This window comes from Anomalospiza imberbis, chromosome 3, assembly GCF_031753505.1.
Source record: "Anomalospiza imberbis isolate Cuckoo-Finch-1a 21T00152 chromosome 3, ASM3175350v1, whole genome shotgun sequence".
Lineage (NCBI taxonomy): Eukaryota > Metazoa > Chordata > Aves > Passeriformes > Viduidae > Anomalospiza > Anomalospiza imberbis.
Window position 1 is genome coordinate 72,139,732 of NC_089683.1, and position 19,957 is coordinate 72,159,688.

The window sequence follows — 19,957 nt, forward strand, 5'->3', positions numbered from 1 at the left end:
CACTAGCAGGAGATGCTCTCTGTTCATGTCCTTCCTTCAGCTGCCTGTTTGGGTCAAATCCAGCCCAGGTAAATGCATCTCACAGAAATGTCCCTCTTTTCCCTGAGTGAGTCTGGTCCAACTTTTAATATTGTTCAGTGTGTTGGGCCTGCTTTCACACTGATTATATACAAGGTAGGATTTTAGTGTCACAGCTGCCTCTTCTCCACCAGCCCACAGCACTCAGTTCTTCCCAAAGGACACTGCAGCAGGACACATTACCACTTAATTAACTGTGAATTCACATGGAAAGAAAGCTTAGAATTAATCAAACTGTAAAAAATTATTTTAATTGACCATATTAATGGAAATATGGGAGCAGACTTTTATTCAAATCAATTTGATTGATAGCTATGGAGTAGTATCCAAGATAAATTTGCTTTGGATGTTACAATGGGCACACAATTCTTTTTGGTATGACATGATTGGACAGCAGCCCACTGCTGGACAGTGACAGGACGCCTCAGGTTAAATTTCAGAGCCCTCTGTCCCATCTCCAAAAGCATGACAATTCCCCGTGGAAAATAATTCTGCTGTCGTGAAGTGGATTTCATTAATAAATCAGAGGCCAGCACTGTGAGCCATGCCTGCCAGGAATGTCTGAGGTGAGGTGCCTGAAAGGCAACAGCTTACATGAAGAATAGCTAATAAAAATAAACTCATTCTTATGCAGAGCATGAGAGTTATTTCACAATATGCCACATGCTTCCCTTTATTTGCTTGTCTGGGACACATACAAAGGAAATTTGTTTGGGGAAGCTTGGGTCTTTATTTTTAATGGGGGAACTTAAGTAGACACCTGACTTCTCATAGAACTCATAAACTGGCACCTGGGCATTTAGCTCTGATTCCTCCATGTTAATTTTTGGCAACCGATCTATACTTTGACTTACAGAAAGCCACAGTTATGGACTCTGTTCTTCCTGCTTTGAAATGCTTACCCTTTCTAGTCAAATCTAGCATGAAAATCAGTTCTATCTAAAGGCAATCATAAGAGACCAAGTATCTAGACTGAACTGGGAAAAATACATTTTCTGTGCTTAAAAAAAATAAAAAAATCTATACCCTAAAGGAGGGAGGAAAGAAAATCATCAGGGCTGGATTTCTTCAGCACCACTTCACTGTTGACCAAATCTGAGTGAATGGTAGTTTGGGTTGCCAGAGATGTCTAGCAATCTCTGAGATCTCTGTCAGACATCTCACATCCTGTCTGATTTGCAGTACACAATATCCAGCAAAGTCTTGCTGTACTGGTCATGCACAAAAAAACAAAGTTATTGATAGGAATAGTTGGTAGAAAGTACATAAAGGCAGAGGATAATTTTTTTGTTGATGTTTGTTTCTACTCTCCAATACTACCAAGAGGTTTTACAAGTTGCTCATATATTTTCTAGTACTTGTTGGAATCTTATGTCTGGAGAACACTTTCCCCATAGACATTACTGAGAACACAGCTATGGCCTCTATATACATCTGTCACATCATAATCTTGTCCTTTTTAGAACAGGACCTTCCCCTAAAGTTATGTCAAGGTCCAATCTATAAGCACCAGCATTTCAGTAGTGCTGATTTTGGCTTTCTAGTCAGTCTATTGAGTTCACTAGCACCCATGAAATACTTTCTGGGTTTGCTATGCTTTTGCCCAAAGACCTCATAGTGTTTTAAAGCTTCTTTCTTTTGTCTCTGGATTTTGTACACCAGTTCTGTCACCTTTGAGTGAGTTTTTGCCATTGCTTCAGCATTCTAGCTCAGAGCTCCTTCACTGATCCCCAGGATCTCTACAGAGCTGGCAGCACTTATCCTTGGAGCATGGTTGGAAAGAAAGGTATTTTACTACTCTTACTACTAGCAGGAATAATGAGCAGATCTGGATGAAATTCTGGCATCATTGAAATCTCTGTCAAATATTTCACTGGTTTCAGTGGAGATGAGTCAATTTTACTTTCAAGACTTCAACATGTCATCAACATAACCATTCCAAACACAGATTTTTTTGGGGGAAAAAATAGAGTAGTGAGGATAAGACCTATAAAGAGAAAGTATAAGATAAACTATGCATAAAGCACTCTGTACTTAACAATGAAATATAGCAAGATGGATTTTTCAGTAAATGAATGTGTTAGCTCATGCTTGACAGCATCTGTGCAAGCAAAGTCCTGCTGTATGCAAAACTAATGCCTAACAACTTGTGTGGCTAGGCAAATAAGCCATATGTATGCTTACCATGGAATTGACAATTAATTCATGCTCCTGGTCAAACTGAGTCCTTCCTGAAATCCCACACCTGTATAAGTCTCCTCTCCATTCTGAAAAATCTTCATCGTAGAATCAGAGGTCTGAAATTCTAAAGTTAATCAATATTAAATTAAATCTAACATAGATTTTTATTCAAAAATTAGATATCAATTAGCACTCCTTGTCTGGCATTTAAAGACTGGAGGGAAGCAAATGTAGCTGTGATCATATGTAAAAGGACTGAAGAGTGTGGAGGAATCTAGAGAATGACAGCTTTTACATTTGTGCCAGGCAGATTAGCCCAGACTGTGGTACAGGATAATGTTAGGGGACATCTGAACAAAAACAGGCAAGTGATAAAGGTTCAACCTAGCTTCTGAGAGGAAAGTTTTGCCTAACAAGCATCTCAGGGCATTTTGGTGAGATCAGTTAATGTGTGATGCCAGTGACATCATCTCTTTGGTTTTCCTACAGTCTTCTTATAATGATTTTTTGAAAACTAAGTAACCAGGGAACAAGACGTAGGATCCTCATCAACCCAAATATTTGCCTAAATGATAGAAAATGACAAATGAAAGTAAATGGTCATTTTTCTCAATGGAGGGAAGTCATCAAAGGAGCTGTGCAAGTCTTTTACCTGTGCTAATAACCTGTGCCAAGTCTGGGTTCTTTGATGTGTTCATAAATAATCTGGAGAGGGAAGGGAGTGTTGTAAATGTTGCCACAAGGGAGCCTTGAGTTAGCAGTACTTGTTGGCAGTACCAAGTTGTTCAGGGTTTTAAAATGAAGGCAGACCGTTAGAAATTGCAAGAGGATCTAATGAAGGTGGCTTGCAATAAAAAAAACAAATCAAATTCTTGTAGATAAATTGTCTAGATTGTGAGTCAAACTGCTTATGTCACTGTGTGAGGTGGTGCATATGGAGGGGAGGACAACCCCCAATATGTGTGTGTGGTGATTGGCTCTGAGCAGACGGGTCCTTGGAAAGAGCACCTCCAACCACAGAGTCAATCAAAGGCCAGTTAAATAATGAGACTTATTGGGAAATTAAGAGAGCATGAAACAAGAGCCCCGGTGCTGCTGCCAGAGATGGGGGTCTCAGCTCACCTCTGTGCAGCTCTGGCTCCCTGTGTGCAAAGAGCACAACCAAAGGTATACTTACAAGGAATGATGGATTGGTTACAACTGTTAAACCTCAAAAAGCTAGCATGAAAGAGGATGTAAGAAAGATTTAGAAAGTTGTGAGTGTCATGGGAGATGGATAGGAATCAACTGCCCACAGTCTAGGCTGCAAGCCCTAGGCCATGCAACCACTGTTGAGTGGAGCCAGCAGGACAAAGGCAAGAGTGATCACTTCTCTTTGTCTACTGCTAACTCACATGCAAATATATTGTCTGTCGAGACTCAGTTGTTCAAGAGGACTCTTGACAGTGTTGCCTATCTGGGTTAAAATATAACTGTATGGTCTAGCTTTGGGCTTGCCTGTGGCAGCAGGGCATAGTTCCAGGGCTGCCCCAGTTCCACGCTACCCAGAGAGTGAAAACAGGAGTACTTTTTATTAACAGCCTGCTAAAATGTCTGCCCAGTGGCAAATAAAGGACCAGACTAAAAAGTGAGCTGCTCCTGTCAGAGGGGTGCCAAAAGAAAAAAACTGGGAAGAGGGAATGTGTTTTCCCTGCCAATTGAGCAATCTCCAACTACCATTAAAACATTTTAATAATGTAATTATTTCAAATTTTTTACCACAGAGTAGATTTAAATGTGGTTTTGAAAGCAAAGCTTTATTTTTTCTTTTCTCAAGTATGAATCTCACAATAACTCCAAGTCTTCTTAGTGCAGAATGCTAAGCAGCTGACTTTACTGTCATGATTTTACTCTTAAAGAAGAAGTATGCCATATACTTTGAGTTTTCCCATTTTTGCAGGAAGAGAGCCTTAAAGATTTTGGCACCTTCCTGTTTAAGCTAAATAAACAAACATGAGGGAGGTATATCTCAGATGTCTGATCTGCAGGTTCATTTATTGTGATGGCTGCTGAGCTTGCACATGGTCCTGGAATGACAACCTTCCTATTTAGAGCAGGAATGTTATCTGGTGGGCTACATCTTCAGGATCCTCATGCCCACGTGCATCATCCATGATGAGCAGAAGCTGAACTCTGCAAGGGGCAGAGGATCAGCTGAGCTGTGCACACAGCCTGGCTCATGTGGCTGAGGGTCGATGGCAGCTCAGGCTGGCGATTTAGCAGCTGAACTGCCAGCAGCAGCCTCCCACCAAGGCTGCCGGCAACATTTCAGTGCTTATCGCTGTGAGCATCCCCTCCCTGCTGACTTTGGAGGTGGGGGGAAGCAGCTCTGTGCCTCTCTCCTGGCTGCTATAGCCCTGCTACTGCTCTCCTGCAAAGGATGCTCATGCCAGTGCTGCCACTCTCCTAGGGTGTTCAACAGATTCGCTTTTTGTTCTCTTTTTCCCCCCATGCATAAATCTTGTCGGCTTCAACCTAATTGCATCTTTTTCCGACAGGCTGTCTCAGGAGCAATGCAAATGAGCTTTGAAACGTGGAGATCTGGTTTATATTTGTCAGTTAATTGCCTGAGTGGCACAGACATCTAAAGCTGGCACCTGCCTCCTTGTGTTAAGATCTATCTTTGATTTCAGACCCGATGCTGCATGTAAGAGCTGAGGTCCTGATAGAGGAGGATGTGCTCTCTGTACAGGATCTTGCTCTAGGTGAGAGTGATCTGAATTCCTTGGGCTGGGTCTGTTTTACGCTGCAAACACTGCAAAGAGGCTGTGGCCCAGTGCAAGGTGGCATGGATCTGTTCACTTCTAGGTGAGCTGACCCAGGTTTCACCCAGTGAAGTCCCAGCCTCCTTGCCCACCTGCCTAGCCCTGCCATGTGACCATAAGCGTCTGTAGTGCACATGCATGGACTCACTTCTCCCTGAGATTTGACTCTGGAGTGCTTATGGGCATAAACAGGGCAGGGAGAGAGGCAGCACCTTCCTTAGTATATTATCTGACTGCACACAGACGCTGGAAAAAAATAGGACATTTTGTTCTTTGTTGACATCTTTATTTAAAAAAAGTTCCCTCACACTTGAACATTAGATCTTGAAATTCAGCCTATATTTCTTTTGCACTTCATTTCATCCCCTTGTCCAAATTTCTTCATTCAAATCCATGTCAGCTTTACTCAAACTCCCAGCAGCACACAGATGAAGTTAGTCAAGTACAGAGCTAGCTCTCATACCAAATGTCTGATATCAACCCTGTTTTCTTTCCCACACACTTCTGTCCTTTTTTTGCACTCTCTCTCTCTCTCTCCAAGATGACAATCAGCTAAACACCAACACATTTTCTGAGAAACCCAGCCTATTGGGCTGTGTAATATCTGACTTCCCTTCGGATACGCCTTACTGCTCCTGCTGCCTCTCTGCCAGGGACTGCTACGGCACCAAGTCAAATTAACTGAGTACCCTGCAGAATGCCCCACTACAAGCAATACATACTTGAAACTACACCCTGGCCCTACTCCTAGCTCTGATATTTGCTAGCTCATCCCAATGCAGAGCACAACAGAGACACATTGGAAAGGTTTGATGTCTCCCACTGACACAAATGTCATGGTATCTCCATGCTGCATGACAGGTGCATTAGAAATTCATAGACCAATTTATCTGGGCTACAGCAGGAATTTGGGGTGGATGACTTCAAGGCTGGAAACATCTGCCAGTATAGGTCTGCAAAGCATAAGCTTCACTGGTTCTCTGAGTAAATTATCCAAGCATTGAAGAAATTGTGAGGATGTACCAATTCAAAGCAGATCTGAGGCTTTGTCCCCAGTGGTTCATCATCTTTTCCATGGAAGCAACAGACACAGGTTGATCGGACTGTGCAGAAAGATCAGGCAGTCAAATGCATGTAGATGTGTGGGATCAAGAACTTAAATCTCCATGAAACATGGAGGAGGGATAAAACTGGCATCTTGCATGTGTTGCTAGGGAGCTGGGACCATAAGGCAGGAACCATGGCAGTCAGTGTAAGGAGAAAGCACCAGAAGAGATGTGCTTTCACAAAGGACTTGCTTTCCTTTAAAACCTGCCAAAGACTATGAAATGCAAAGACAAGTATTATTTGGAGAAATAAAACCATAAATGCACAAAGAGGAGGGAAAAGTGTATTCAGGGGAATATCACCACTCTTGCCCCATTCTCATATTCCTGGTTGGCCACTTAAGTCCCTATTCTTGCTGTGCAGGTGGGGAAATGTAGCCAGATATTGTTAAGGCTGGAAAGCACCCTGCAGCTGGATATGAAGCTCTGTGGGTCAGCCAGTTGTTGGGAATGGTTTGCACTTTCATATGGAAGAAACAGAGCATTACTAACTCCTGTGCTGCGGGCTGGTATCTGCTCTTCTCCCAGGAGCAGTACACTGATTTTGCTCTTGACAGGCAGCTCTGTCTATCCCTATTGAGGCTAACTTGTCCCAGCTGTATCTCCACCAGAATGAGCTGAATAACACCAGGGGCGAATGTGGGTCTTGCAGATTTTCACACTGTTGCCTTTGGCAGCACTGCAGTATGCAAACATGGCTGAGGTTCAGTATAGGCAATTCTTCATACTTTATTTCTTGCAGAAGACAAATGCATGTTGTGAGGGGTCTTTAGTTTTCCTGTATTCAAACTCATATTTTCATGTAGCGTGTAATTAACAAAATACTCCAATTAATCAGAATGTGGAATTTTTAAAATCAGCCTTCTGATTCTGCACTTCCACTGCTTACTAACAAACCAATACATGCTGCCCCAGGGTATTTACCACAGAATAACAACCAGATGGGTTATTTTGCTTCAAGATGTTAACCTGAGCTGATTACTAAAACCCTGGAAAAGGCTTATATACTTCAGCCCTTTATTGATGTCAGAAGGTTCTACAGAATATATTTCTCATACTCCCCCTGATCACTATTCCAGAAGTACAAGGTTGATCAGCATCTCTTGATGAGAAAACAATTTATAAACATTTATTCATATATATTTTAAGTGTTTGCTAATCTGTGTTTTCTATTTTCAGTGCCTAAATAGAGACTTTTGGGGGCTCATTTCCATTAAGGCTGATCATTTGCAGTGCTCAGTTGTGGCATCCCACTTTGCATCCTGTTTCTGTCTGTTCTAACAACCTAATTTGAGGCTGGAGATTATGCCCTGGGAATAGACAGGGAAACTTCAGCATTGTGGAGCTGGGGATGGTGACATCTAAGGTTCTTTTTGGATCAGTTCCCAGGAAACTACCCACATAAATTTGTGTTGGTCTGCCTTGTAACATGAAACAACTACTCCCTTTGCAGTTCCTGCTACATTGCTGTCTGTTGTGTTAGTTACCCCAAGCACATTAAAAAAAAAATCCAAGCCTGCCTTTGACTCTAATAATCCTCATGTCAATTTTATTTGTTGCAACAGAGGAGCAGCTATAATAAACATAAAACAAAGAAATGAGGAAATCTTCATTACAGAGTGCTTTTTCTAGTATCTTGTACTAATAAACACAGTTGTATATTTGGAAAGATGCCTCCAATCTGTTGATTTATTTTATATTAGCAGTGCTGTGAATGCTGGCTTCTCTGCTTTTATAAGACAGGCAGAGGAAAGAGGGCTGCCTTGCAGGAGAGTTATGGAAATTCAACTTGGCCTTTTCTGTAAATACAGTTTTATGCCCATCAGCTGGAAGATTATTTCTGAGCAATTGAGAGGGCTCATTGTCTCAGCCTTTCTGTTTGCTTCTGTCAGGCCAAATTCTGCTCCTGCTTGAATTGGTTGCATTGTTCTTGCTGACTTCAGTAAGACAAGAGCATGGCCAAAAGCCTTCAGCTGAGGAGTTGTGATGGGTTATTGACAACCTCATGGTCACTGTGAACAAAATGTGTCCAAGAATGCAGGCTTCCTGCAGCAGTGCCCAGGCAAGCTCCAGGGAAGGTCCACAGCCTGCTCCTATCCTGGTGGGAGGGGAAATCCCAGCCAGCTGCAGTTGTATTCTCCATACAGTAACACTCGAACCCAAGGGTTTGCTCACCCGCACATGGAAAATCTGAATGTTTTCAATTTTACTGATTGTTTTTTAAATCTAATCAGATTTTACTCTTGAAATGAGATAATGAGGCAGCTCTGGAAAGCTGCCTCACACCCCGCTGGGTGTGAGGAACAGGGCAGGGCTGCTTGCCGAGTGCTGCTGTGCACCGAGTGCCTGTTCCCTTCATCAGGCAGCTCCAAGACCCCCTTCCTCTGAGAAGGTGGAGACCTTGATTCAGTTACAGCACTGTTCAAAGCTTTCTCTTCCTCACAGCTCTTGGCCATCTTCCTTGGCCAGCTTTTAAAGTATTTTTATACCTTGTTGCTTTAGAGCATGTGTATGCTTGTGCTGTGGGATGTAAGCAGCAGCATCCCAGGAAAGGCAATTGCCCTGTGAGGAGAAAGACTGCTCAAGGTGATACTCTCAAGCTGCAGTAGCTCATATCAAGAAGGACCATGCACTTTTGCTGTCTCCTACAGGAATGAGGAAAAATGCTGGTTTTCCATAAGACCTAGCCCTAGATGTTAGGTCATCACTTTATCGTGTTTATCATAGTTCACAGCTGAAGAGAAAAACAAAGATAAAAATCAAATAGTGCCTCTTCAGCTTCAGATAGCAGTTTGTAAGGAAGAGATCCAACAAATATGGTCACACGAACAAATAAAAGGGCAAGTGTTTGTTTGGGAGATCCTTGCTACCCTGGCTGAGGACTGTCTTGATTTACACTGATCTATGCCCTGAGCACAGAGGGCATGGGGAGGAGGGACTTGTCCTGCAGCTGCAGCAGAGTTTATGCAGGCCTCTGTTTGGTGATGCCTCTAATTGGGCTGCTCAGAGGATGCCATCACAGCTTCTCTCAGAGACTCTTGGTGATCACTGAGATGGTGTTAGTGGGAACTGACACTGTTTTAGTGAGTCCTGAGATTGTCTTGGTGAGCCCTGAGACGGTATTAGGGAGCACTCACACTGTGGGCAGGGTACTGTAAAATGCGGGCAAACCCAATGGGAAGAAATTATGATGTCCAACATCAGTTCAGAAGGCTGAATGATTTCTTTATTATAACTATGCTATAATACACTAATATACTATATAAAGGAAGATACTAAAACTACATATCTACTTTCTCTACCATATCTAACTACTCACAACTCGTGACCCTGTTCTGAGAGTCCAGTCACAGGTGGATCTGACTGGCTGTCAGGCTCAAACAGTTCTCACCAGAATCCAATCAAGCAATCACCCCAGGTAAACACTTCTCCAAACACATTCCACATAGGAAAAACAAGGAGCAGAAATATAAATTGTTTTCTCTTTCTTTCTGTCTGTGCACCTCTATGAAAAATCCTGAGAGACAGAGAAATGTGCTGCCACAGGCAAGGAGCCCAGATGGATGCAGAGTGTCCTTCTCTTGTATTCACCCATCAAGTGTTCCTTACAACACAGGAATAAGAAGCATTATTTCCAGTCCCCGTAAATTCTTCTGTTACTTAGATGTGACAAATGTTATTTTTACCTGGAACTAGAGATTTAGTTTAGAGGATTGGCCAGGTCTCTTTAGGCCATCTCTTTAGCTCACTGTATTTTACATACACGAAACAGGAGACCAGGGATGGGACTTATGGTTATAGCCCCCCTAAAACCTTTGTTCATTATCCTTAATTTTTGTTCAAAAACCTAAAAACATGTAGGGAGCACAGATTTCCCTGCACAATACACCTGATCTCAGTTTTTCCATCTGAAGCCTGTGTAAGGATTCCTCTTGTGCCACCAACACTTCAGACCCACTCTTGCACCCCAGCCCTCAGCCACAAGGTTCCACAATCCCTAATGCCCAGTAGCCGGAAAAAAATCACAACCTTTCTACACTTTGATCCTATTCAAATATTTATATAATTTATTTGTTCTACCATGAGAAATTTGCAGGAAGTTTACAAAGCCAGCCTTAAGTGTTTGCAACACTTTTTTCAAATTTATTTTACAAGTGTGAATGTAGCGCTTAGGCCAAGAGAGGGACTGAAAATCCCGAGGATGCAATGGAGCATCCATACCACAGCAGTGCCAGGTTGCAAAAACGCCTCTTGTTGCATGTACAATGCAAAGACCTTGGGAAGGACAACATCAGCCTGGAAGATCACATGGATTAGGTTGGATAGCTACAGTACCGCAGGTAGAAATGGGCAGCAAGCAGGGAAAGTAACACACTGTCCTCATGTGCTCACTGGCAACACCAGGGATAGGCCTACATGTCCTGCTGTCCTTGTAGTATCACTGCCCAGGAGAGCTCAGCACCCCAGATTTGTCATGATATCTGCTTCCCCATCAAAGCTCCCCACTATTCTGCCCAGGCTCCCTGGGGAAACAAGTTGCAATTAGAGCAAAAAGATCTCCCTTGGCCCTCTCCAAGGAGGATTCAGTAGCAACAGCTGCACACACACACACACACACACACACACCCCCACACCCACATACACCCGCCTCCCTGCCCAGACGGGTGATGCAGCAATATGGGGATATTGGGTAGAGGGGCTTTGGAAACAGAATTCCCTCACTTTGCTGGAGCAAGGGAGACAATATGAAATTCAGGTGCTAGCCCATTGGCTGTCTTGGAGCTGATTCCATTGAACCCTGGCTTCTCCTGCCATTCCCCCAGGCTGTGATGTTAGTTGTGTGCTGACTCCTGGTTTTGTAAAACAGAAATTGCTCCACCTTAGGCCTTGCTTCTGCTAATCTCACAATTAATTTCAGCAGAGTTAACCCTGGTTTTAACTTTATTGCAGCCTGAAGAATTTCTGAGATAGGAAACATAGGGCAGTGGGTGGGGTTGTTAAAGGTATGTTTAAATACAATTTTTCATACCTGGGCAAACCCAGAAAGACATCAGCAGGTGATAACCTTGGGTGCCAAACATTCTGCTCCACTGATGAAAGCTCCCGGTACATTTGAGCGCCACACACACTCCTCTCCTCCCATGACAACTGGGCTACAGAGAAATAAGGGAAGGAATGAGCACAGTCATATCCTCAGCCATTTATTTAAGCTGTAGTTATTGACAATAGTGCCCTTATATTTCTATGCATTACACAGCAGATGATGTTTCTGTTTTGGACAGTATCACTGAGGGAAGGAATAGGACATTTTGTAGAGATTTGGCAACAAGAGAAAGCACTGTGTAAGAATTTAATATCATTATTTAATAACGAATTCAACATAGTGTATTTAAGCTCATACACTTATACAGCTTTTTTTACTGTCGGTTACAAACAGGACTGTAAAGTACCTCTCCCTTGGGATGGTTGTCTGTGCATCACTAATGATTACTGCTGTAAGGAGTGACCACATTAAATGTTCAAGTTAGAAAAAGATTTTACAAAGCTGGGCTATGAGGTATGAGGAGTTATTTCAGATAAACAACCCAAGTACATCTGTTTCCCTCTAAATGTTATCTTAAACTTTAGTCTTGGGTTTTCTGGCAGCAAAATCAAACTTCAGGCAGACTTTGAACACCCAGATATTATTTTCTTTTTGTTTGCTGATCATGACCTTTTCTTATGGCGCCCTCAAGGAGTTGGAGGAGCTGGATTTTCCCCTGTTATACCAAAGTAACTCTTGATTGCCACAAGGTGAATGCTGACTTCTCTGTTACCTTACCTGTTCGCACAGAGGTAGTGAGCTGCCCAAGTGGTCTGTCTGCAACTTCCAGTAACATGGTCATGAACACAGTGTTCCTGGCCTTGCAATTCCCCATCGTGCAAACAGCTGGAACAAATTGAAACCAAGCAGGAGACGGTATTGTTACCATATGTATTCCTTATCTTGATTTATTTTCATTGAGTAAGTTTTTAAAGAGTTTTTAAGAACACAAGTGCTATCGAAGATTCTAGACACTTCCAGAAAAAACAAAGACTACAGGTAGGAAGTTATATTTTAAAACAACATGTTTCAAATGCTGTTTGTTTTCCCCACAGGCATTCAAACATGATATATTTTTTCCTGTATTTTTATCCCCACTCTGAAAGCCAGGATAAAGTGCTACAGGCAAAACTGAAAAGAGATAGAAAGTATTCAGGCAAAGTTATCTAAAAGCTTTTCTATTTTGCAGACTGCTTCTTTTAGGACTGAGAGATAATGAAGGCTTGTGGGGAAAAAAATTGTTTAGTGATATACTGTCTTATGTGCCCTGTGTCCAAAAATTACCATAACTTGTGTGCAAATGCAAATATATCGAGTGCAAATGCAAATTTAGAGATACTGAGTGGAGATGAGTTGAACACCATTAAGATCTCTTATAGAGGCCTAGATCTATGGGTCTGACCAAGAAAATATCCTCAAAGAAGATATCTAGTCACATGAAAGATGCTTCTACCTAAGAGGGAGGTAGCACGCAACTCCAGAGTCCATATCCAACTGGAAAAGTGGGAAAATCTGTATATCCTTCTGCTGAACAAACAACATGACTCTACTGATCTTGAAGACAAGTACCAATTTTGAATTCATAGGGTTTGATTTTATTGACCCATTCGACAACTTCAGAGGCATCAAGCCTGACCTACCCTAGTTTTAGTGAGAGCAGGGCTAGCAGAAAATTTTCATGAGGTGGTAATTTTGGCACAAGCTTCCTCTGGTTGTGGCTTTCTGTGCCTTCAGATGCTTGTTCATGAAGCCTCTTTTAACTCGCACTGCCAATGCGCACCAACAGGGGCAACTCCTGGAGCTTGACATGGGGACAGTGACACATACAAAGTGTGCAGCGCCTAGGGAAGAGTTTAGACACTTCAAATCCTGCTTCCTTTGAGATAACCCTGAGTTTTGGAGCCAATGGAGCCAGGACCTCAGCTTTCTTCTGCCCTTCACCCTTCATCACCTCTAGGCATTACAGAGCACTGGCTACCAAAGGATTTCACTGAGGGCTAATCCCTGTTCTACCTGTATAGAGGAGGCTATGGTTTAATGACAGGTGGCTGGAGGCTGTTCTATCATTCTAAGTCTAGGACTAGAATGACTTGAGACATTTACCATTGCTGAACAATATCTGAAGTGTTTTGGGGATCTGCAGCTCACAGGCTGTCTCCTAGACTTCTTCTGACCTGGTGGACCTCGAGCAGATGCCACTGTCACTTTGCTCACTCTTAGGGCTCAATGCTCGCAACAGGGAGGAGGCCTAATCCTGCTGCAGGTACAAGCTAAGGATACTGCTGTACAAGCCTGCAGCATTAAGAATATATAGGAAGCTGTATGAGGAGCAGCTGAGGTCACTTGGTCTGTTCAGCCTGGAGAAGAGGAGGCTGAGGGGAGACCACACTGCAGTTACAACTTCCTTGTGAGAAGAAGAGGAGAGCCAGGCAGTGATCTCTTCTATCTAGTGACCAGTGACAGGACATGAGGGAATGGCCTGAAGTTGTTTCAGGGAAGGTTTAGGTTGGATATTAGGAAAAAGTTCTTCACCAAGAGGGTGGTCAGGCACTGACAGGCTCCCCAGGGAAGTGGTCACAGCACCAGCCTGAGAGTTCAAGAACTGTGTGGACAATGCTCTCAGGCACGTGGTGTGACTCTTAGTGATGCCCTGTGCAGGGTTGGGAGATGGACTCAATGACCCTCGAGGGTCCCTTCCAACTCAGCTTACCTGTGATTCTATTCTGTAATTCTGTGATTATGAAAAGCCCCTTTGCTTCCTCAAACAGGATGCTTCAGCCCTGCTTCCAGGTCTTCCTATAGCACTTTTCAGGGAAATACTTTTGGCCCATAGAGTAAGGCAATGGTTTGGATTGGAATATTCAGTCTGCCTGGCTGCAGGCAATGCTGCTTGCTCAGACCCCTCTGCACAGTTTTGACTGGGAAACTCACCCCTGTGCCAGACCCTCCAAGTGAAGGCAGCAGCACTTCCCAAGGTTTTCTGTCTGCAGCTTATACAGTAAGGTGATTTACCATTCCAGTTTTAGACTGTTCTGAACAGGTACATAGATCAAAGCAGGACACCACCCGTTTTCATTGTCTTCCTGCAAATCTGATCTCAGTGGCAAACTACCACTGGCTTCAACATAAATATCATTGGGTCCACTATAAATAGAAGTGATGTCAGTTTTAGAAACAGTCAGAAATGCTTCCTTCCATCCTCTGCCAACCTTTGTATCCTATTTTTAAGCTCTTTTTCCATTCCAGTCACTGTTTTATCTTCCCTTTAATGTCTTTGTACAAAAGCCATTAATCTACTGTATGGAAAACTGTCAAATGCTTCTGGAAAATCAAAATATTCTGCTACCCACTAAATTGCCCTTATCTGTCATGGCGGTGGTATCTTCAAAGGATTCCTGAAGAGTAGTTAAGCATGACACGATCCTCCTGTGCCTCAGTCTGTGCTGGCTTCCTCTAATCTAGCTGGGGTTTGGTCACCCTTCTCTTACTATATCCACTGAAATGGCTTCCAAGCATTTTCCTCAGAACAAATGTCCAACTCACTGGCCATATTGCTTCCCAGATTGTCTTATTAGTCTATTTTATTTTATTTTCTTAAACAAGAGTTGTGTTTGCCAGTTCCCAGCTCTCACATAGCATTTCCCCTCCTTGGACCTTTTACAAATGTGACTGCTTGTTTCCCTGATTGCTGTGCACACTCCCTCAGACAGCAAGGGGTCTGCGATGTGGGATCATAGTGGATTTCTGCCACTTGGTAAGTCCTGCATACACTTCTGGACAGAGCTTTCTCTTTTACAGTTGGAAATCTGATCTCAGACTAGAGTAAGCTGTTTCCTCCAACAGAGTTTAAAGTTTGCATTTTCCTGAATAGGAACATCCATTACCTGGTCGGTTAATAATTTTGAGCAACAGCTAATGACTGTGTTTTAAAAAGAGAATATGTCTTTGGAAACTAAAGCCAACTTAAACCAGCTGCCTTGAACATAGTTTCGATACTTCTGCTTCTAACCAGAGGACTGTTTCAGGGACAGGGAGTAGAAATTGTTCTTCTACCCCTGGGTAATGGGCTGCAGCAGGAAGGTGGAGACAACAGGCAATTGTGCATCAGCCAGAGACATTTCTTTAGATGGCTTTGTCTTGATGCAAGAGTCCTTGCAGGTTCCTGGGTGCCCAGGTCAGACTATACACAGTCAGTGTTTAAATATTGTGTCAGAAAGTCCATTTAGGCATACTGAGAGGGGAAAGGCATCAGCAGAGAACACAAATTCTGTCTGTGCTCCTTAAAAGCAGGTTTTTTTTCTAGATTATTAGCTCCAGCCTCCAAATACTGTTCAATACTGACTAGACTCAGGTGTGATCTTCTTCTCACACACACACACACAAATTACTAACATCTGTTAATATCCTTCTGGTTCAGTTTTTCAGCCCAGGAAGTGCTAACCTTGACACACATATTTAATTTCAAGCGCAGCAAGACTGTTGATGGTAAAGCACTTACTGAGCCCGCTTGGATGAATACATAAGTTAATAGCTTTCTGTTGGACTCATGTATATGCATGATGCTAATGACAGCTTTTAAATGAATTCCTGCAGGGAAACAGAGCACACTCTATATTAATATCCAGTCTGCATTTGACTCTGCAATTTCAATATTAATTGATTAACAGCAGCCAGAAGGAATGAACAACAAGAACGCCAGGCCAATTTTCTAAGGCCTGGCCAGCACATAAAGGGCTTAATGGATCTCTGTCTGTAATGGACCCAGCCTTGACCTCACTGAAAGTAATGGTAGTGTTGTGCTTATTTCAACTGCAATTAATAGAGATTCAATAGTTATACCTCAGGAGAGAGGATCCAAAGAATGTGAATATTATGATGTCTGTGCTTCATAACTAAAAATACTTATTTCTACACCCAGAATTGCTTGGCCAAAGCCCATTCAGAAACTACCAAATGATAGTCATAAATGCAAAAAAAAAAGTAGTTGAAATAGTTGAGCTAAAAGCAAGATAGGAACTTCCCTCTTTTTAAGACTAGTGTGCACTCTCCCCATCCTCTCAGCACACTGCTTTTGAATTCAAAAATCACTTCTTGGCACTTAGACAGATCTGTAAGCAGTTTAAATCATTTTAGTTTATACACATGTAAATGTGTACATGTATGCATTTTTGCAGAAGTTCTCATGTAGGGTCATTTTTACAGTAGTGAGAAATCTGTCCTCGTCAGTGCTCCTTTCTCTAAGAAGATTTGGGCAGTGCAATTTTGCTAGTTAAAATGAGTCATCTGGACTCTGCAGGTATGTCCAGGGAGGCCCCAGGCTGGCCTGGACTAGACATCCCAGAGAGCAGGAAGACCACAAAGATGTCTAGTGTCCTGATGCTCCCTCATTGCCTATTTTCCTAATGCTGCATCCTTCTGGAACTCCCAGATCTCCTCAGTAGACCCTGAGGGTTGTCTTACATAGAAGGAGTCTCCTTCTGGCTTGTTAGGATAAATTATAAGCACTTTCTCCACAAAATGTAAAGACAAAATCTTGCATGTCGGTGAATGAAGTGCAGAGCTTCCATGGGACTGCAGGCCCCTCACCCTGGTGTTGGTGAGGGCATCTTCCTCCACTTGAGCAAGTCGGAGCATCTTTCCACTGGCAGTTCAAGAGCTGTCAACAGGAGGAAAAGGAGTGTCTTCTCCTGCCTTTGTTCAGTGTGTGTTTAGTGACCTTTTGCTAGGGAATTAAAATAAAGATGCTGAAAGGTTTTTAACTGAGTCAACCTCTCACTTCCCTGCAGTTAAAACTACTTCACAACTGAGATGCTTCTACCAGCACTACACAAACAATGATTGTTTTCTAGAAGAAAGGTTGTATATATAAGGATTGTCTTATAAATCATCTTTTTCACTACATGTCTAATAAGCATGAGGAAATATCAGGCAGAAAAGTTCTTAGAACTTTAAAGTAGTCTGAAGGGTTATTCAGGGCTTGGGATTGGGGTTTTCAGTGACATGCACTCTTTGTTTCATGTCTTCATTCCCAGATGAAAGTCATATCAGAAGATTTAAAGTATTTGTTTCTGAGACTGGTGTGTTGCTAACGAACACATAAGCCAACCCTTTCCTAAATACATAAACCCATCCAAGTGATCTAGACATTTCTCCAGCTTTTTCAGTTGTTTAATTTACTTCTTGCTCACAAAATTTGCATTTAGTGTCGGGTACGTTTCATTTGGCATAGCTCTTTTCACATACGGTTTTCAGCAAACTGCAAGCTGTTAAACACTGGACTATCAGTGGGCAGGGAGTAAGTTGTTCTGCTGCACATTTCCTCTTTGACCTGGTTAAGTCAGGTTGAAACAGCCTGTCTATGCTTGCAATGTCACGTGTACGGATACAGGATGAGGATTTAACATGCAGTAACATTCCTGAAGAACCTCACAGTGACTATCCTGGTGGCAGAGAAAGAGCCTGTGTCTGGCACAGGCTACGGACAAGGCTGGAAGATCTCTGGTTGCTGAAAAACAAGGACACGTGAAGTAAATCAGGAACACATCTAAGTTCCTCTGCCTCTTCCGTCCCTTTGGCCAATAAATATGAGCCCTTAGCCCTTTTACTCCCATTCTTTTTTTGTCTTGTCCATATACTCTGCAAATTCTTCTGGGGCAGAGCCTGGCCTTGCAAGGCAGCTTGGAACTCTAGAGACATGTTGGTCCCTAGAGCCAGAGGGACAGTGTGCGGCTTCAAGCTACTGCTTTGTTTTGATACTTAATGTTTTTAAGGAAATGCTACATGTTATATATTGCTAGCTGCTCTATGATCTCAGTGACAGGGCAGAAGTGCTCATCACATGTACAGCAGTGCATGGGACTTCCAGACTGTACTCAACTCCTGTGCAGGTCACAGTCTGATTTTACCAAGCCAATCCCTTCATGCACATCTCCAGATTCTGAAAGGCCCAGCTAAAAGATTTCTTCCATCAATCAGTTTTCTGACACTAGTTCTCTTGATTCACCTTCTCTGATGAGTCAGCACAGCTGTGCTCAAAGCCTCTCTGCTTTTGCAGTGGCTGAGAGCTAAGGTGCAAGCCAGTCCACAAGCATGGGCTCAGTTATCACCTCAGTAGCTGCCCAGTGATTTCCAGGCTTTTTAGGTTACATGTGGAGTATACATGTGCAATTTCCCTGGCACCAAGGCAGGGGATGTGAGCACTGCCTGCACTGGGGTTTTACAGGGATGGGAAAGGCTGTTCCTAGGTCCCATCAGGGTTGGCTCATTTCACACCATCTCTGAATCCTCCAGTTTGTTTAATTAGAGCAAAGGAGGAAACAGAGGCTCTTTTTGCCAAAGTCGCCAAAGCAGAGGAAAACAAGGAAAGGAAACCCAAAATGCTGATTTAAAAGCCTGTTTCCAGGCTCTGGTGTAAGGTGATATCAACTGACAGGGAACACACACACACATCTCACCACTTCCTCTATCTTGGAAGATGACAGGAAGGATGAGGCCATTTTGCTTTGAGCATGAGCTAAGTTAAGCCCTTTAAATGAAACAAAGACAATTTGTAGACCCCTGATAAAAACCCTGCGTGTGGCATAGAAAGTTTCCACTGCTGTCCCACAGCTTTGTTATAATCTTATCGCCTGCTGCTGACTTATCCAAACAGCTGCCTCCTACCTACTTATCACTGTAGAGGAGAGGACAAAATCACAGTATATAACAAAGAGCTGTGGACCACACATACACACATTCAGAAAGTCCCACGCACACAGGACTCTGAATTTTGAGGAGCAGAAACTCTTCCATTACGAAATGCAGGATTTACCTTCATCTTGTCCTTGTTCCTGTTGCTATCAGTTATAGCACAAGTGGGTATTTACTCTCCATCAAGATTTTACCCAGGCAAAAGAACAACTCTTACAGCTTCTCATGGCACAGTGCTCAGTCTTATACCTCCCTGGGAGCAATTTTCTCCATATTGAACTTTTCCCAGTGGAAGCATGTTTGAAATGGTGCTTTCTATCCTTCTGATGAAGTGGAGCACACCTGAATGTCAAAGACACAACTCTGGCTCCTTCATGCATAGAAGGAAATTAAATAATTTTTTCTACCTAGAAAACTTCAAGTCTGGAAAACGGTGATTTAGGGTAGCAGCTCCTAGCCATGCTGCTGTGCTGAAACATGGATGCTTTGGGATGAAAGTTGCATCCAGTGAGTCATCTGCTTTGGCCTTGCTTGAAGTACATGCTGATCTCTTAAATGCAGAACTTGTCCAAGAATAAGGTGAGCACAGAGTGCATGAAAGGCAGGAAGCCTGTGTGATATCACTGATGTACAGGTTGCCCAGGGAGATAGCGAAGTCTCCTTACTTGGAAATATTCAAAAGCCTTTTGGACATGATCCTGGGCAACCTGCTGTAGAACAGAGCCCTGCATGAACAGAGGCACTGGACAATATGACTTGCTAAGGTCTCTTCCAACTTTAACCCTTCTGTGATCAATTCTGTGACACCACTAGCATTGTGGCAGCTCTTGCAAAATGTCCGTGGCATCAGAATGGCTTCATCTGTACTCCAGCAGATCTCCAATGCTTAAATGGCTTGCAGATTTTTTGATACCATGTATAGTCCCCTTGAGTTGGCATTGCAGCTGTAGGTCCTAGGGGAGTGCTGAATGCAGTTACAGTGTGGCACACAGTGAGCCACACCATAACTGGGTCAG

General features: G+C 42.9%; 1 long non-coding RNA gene across 2 annotated transcripts in view; it reads right to left on the minus strand.

Annotated features, from left to right (window-relative positions):
• Positions 1 to 7,690: 7,690 nt before the first annotated feature.
• Positions 7,691 to 19,957, minus strand: part of LOC137469940 (uncharacterized) — a 55,159-nt gene continuing 42,892 nt past the window's right edge. For both annotated transcript variants that reach the window (XR_010996809.1, XR_010996810.1), the window contains exons 4-6: positions 11,991 to 12,098; positions 11,199 to 11,317; positions 7,691 to 8,903 (exon numbers count right to left, since the gene is read on the minus strand). This is a non-coding gene — a long non-coding RNA (uncharacterized lncRNA). The remainder of the gene's footprint in view (positions 8,904 to 11,198; positions 11,318 to 11,990; positions 12,099 to 19,957) is intronic.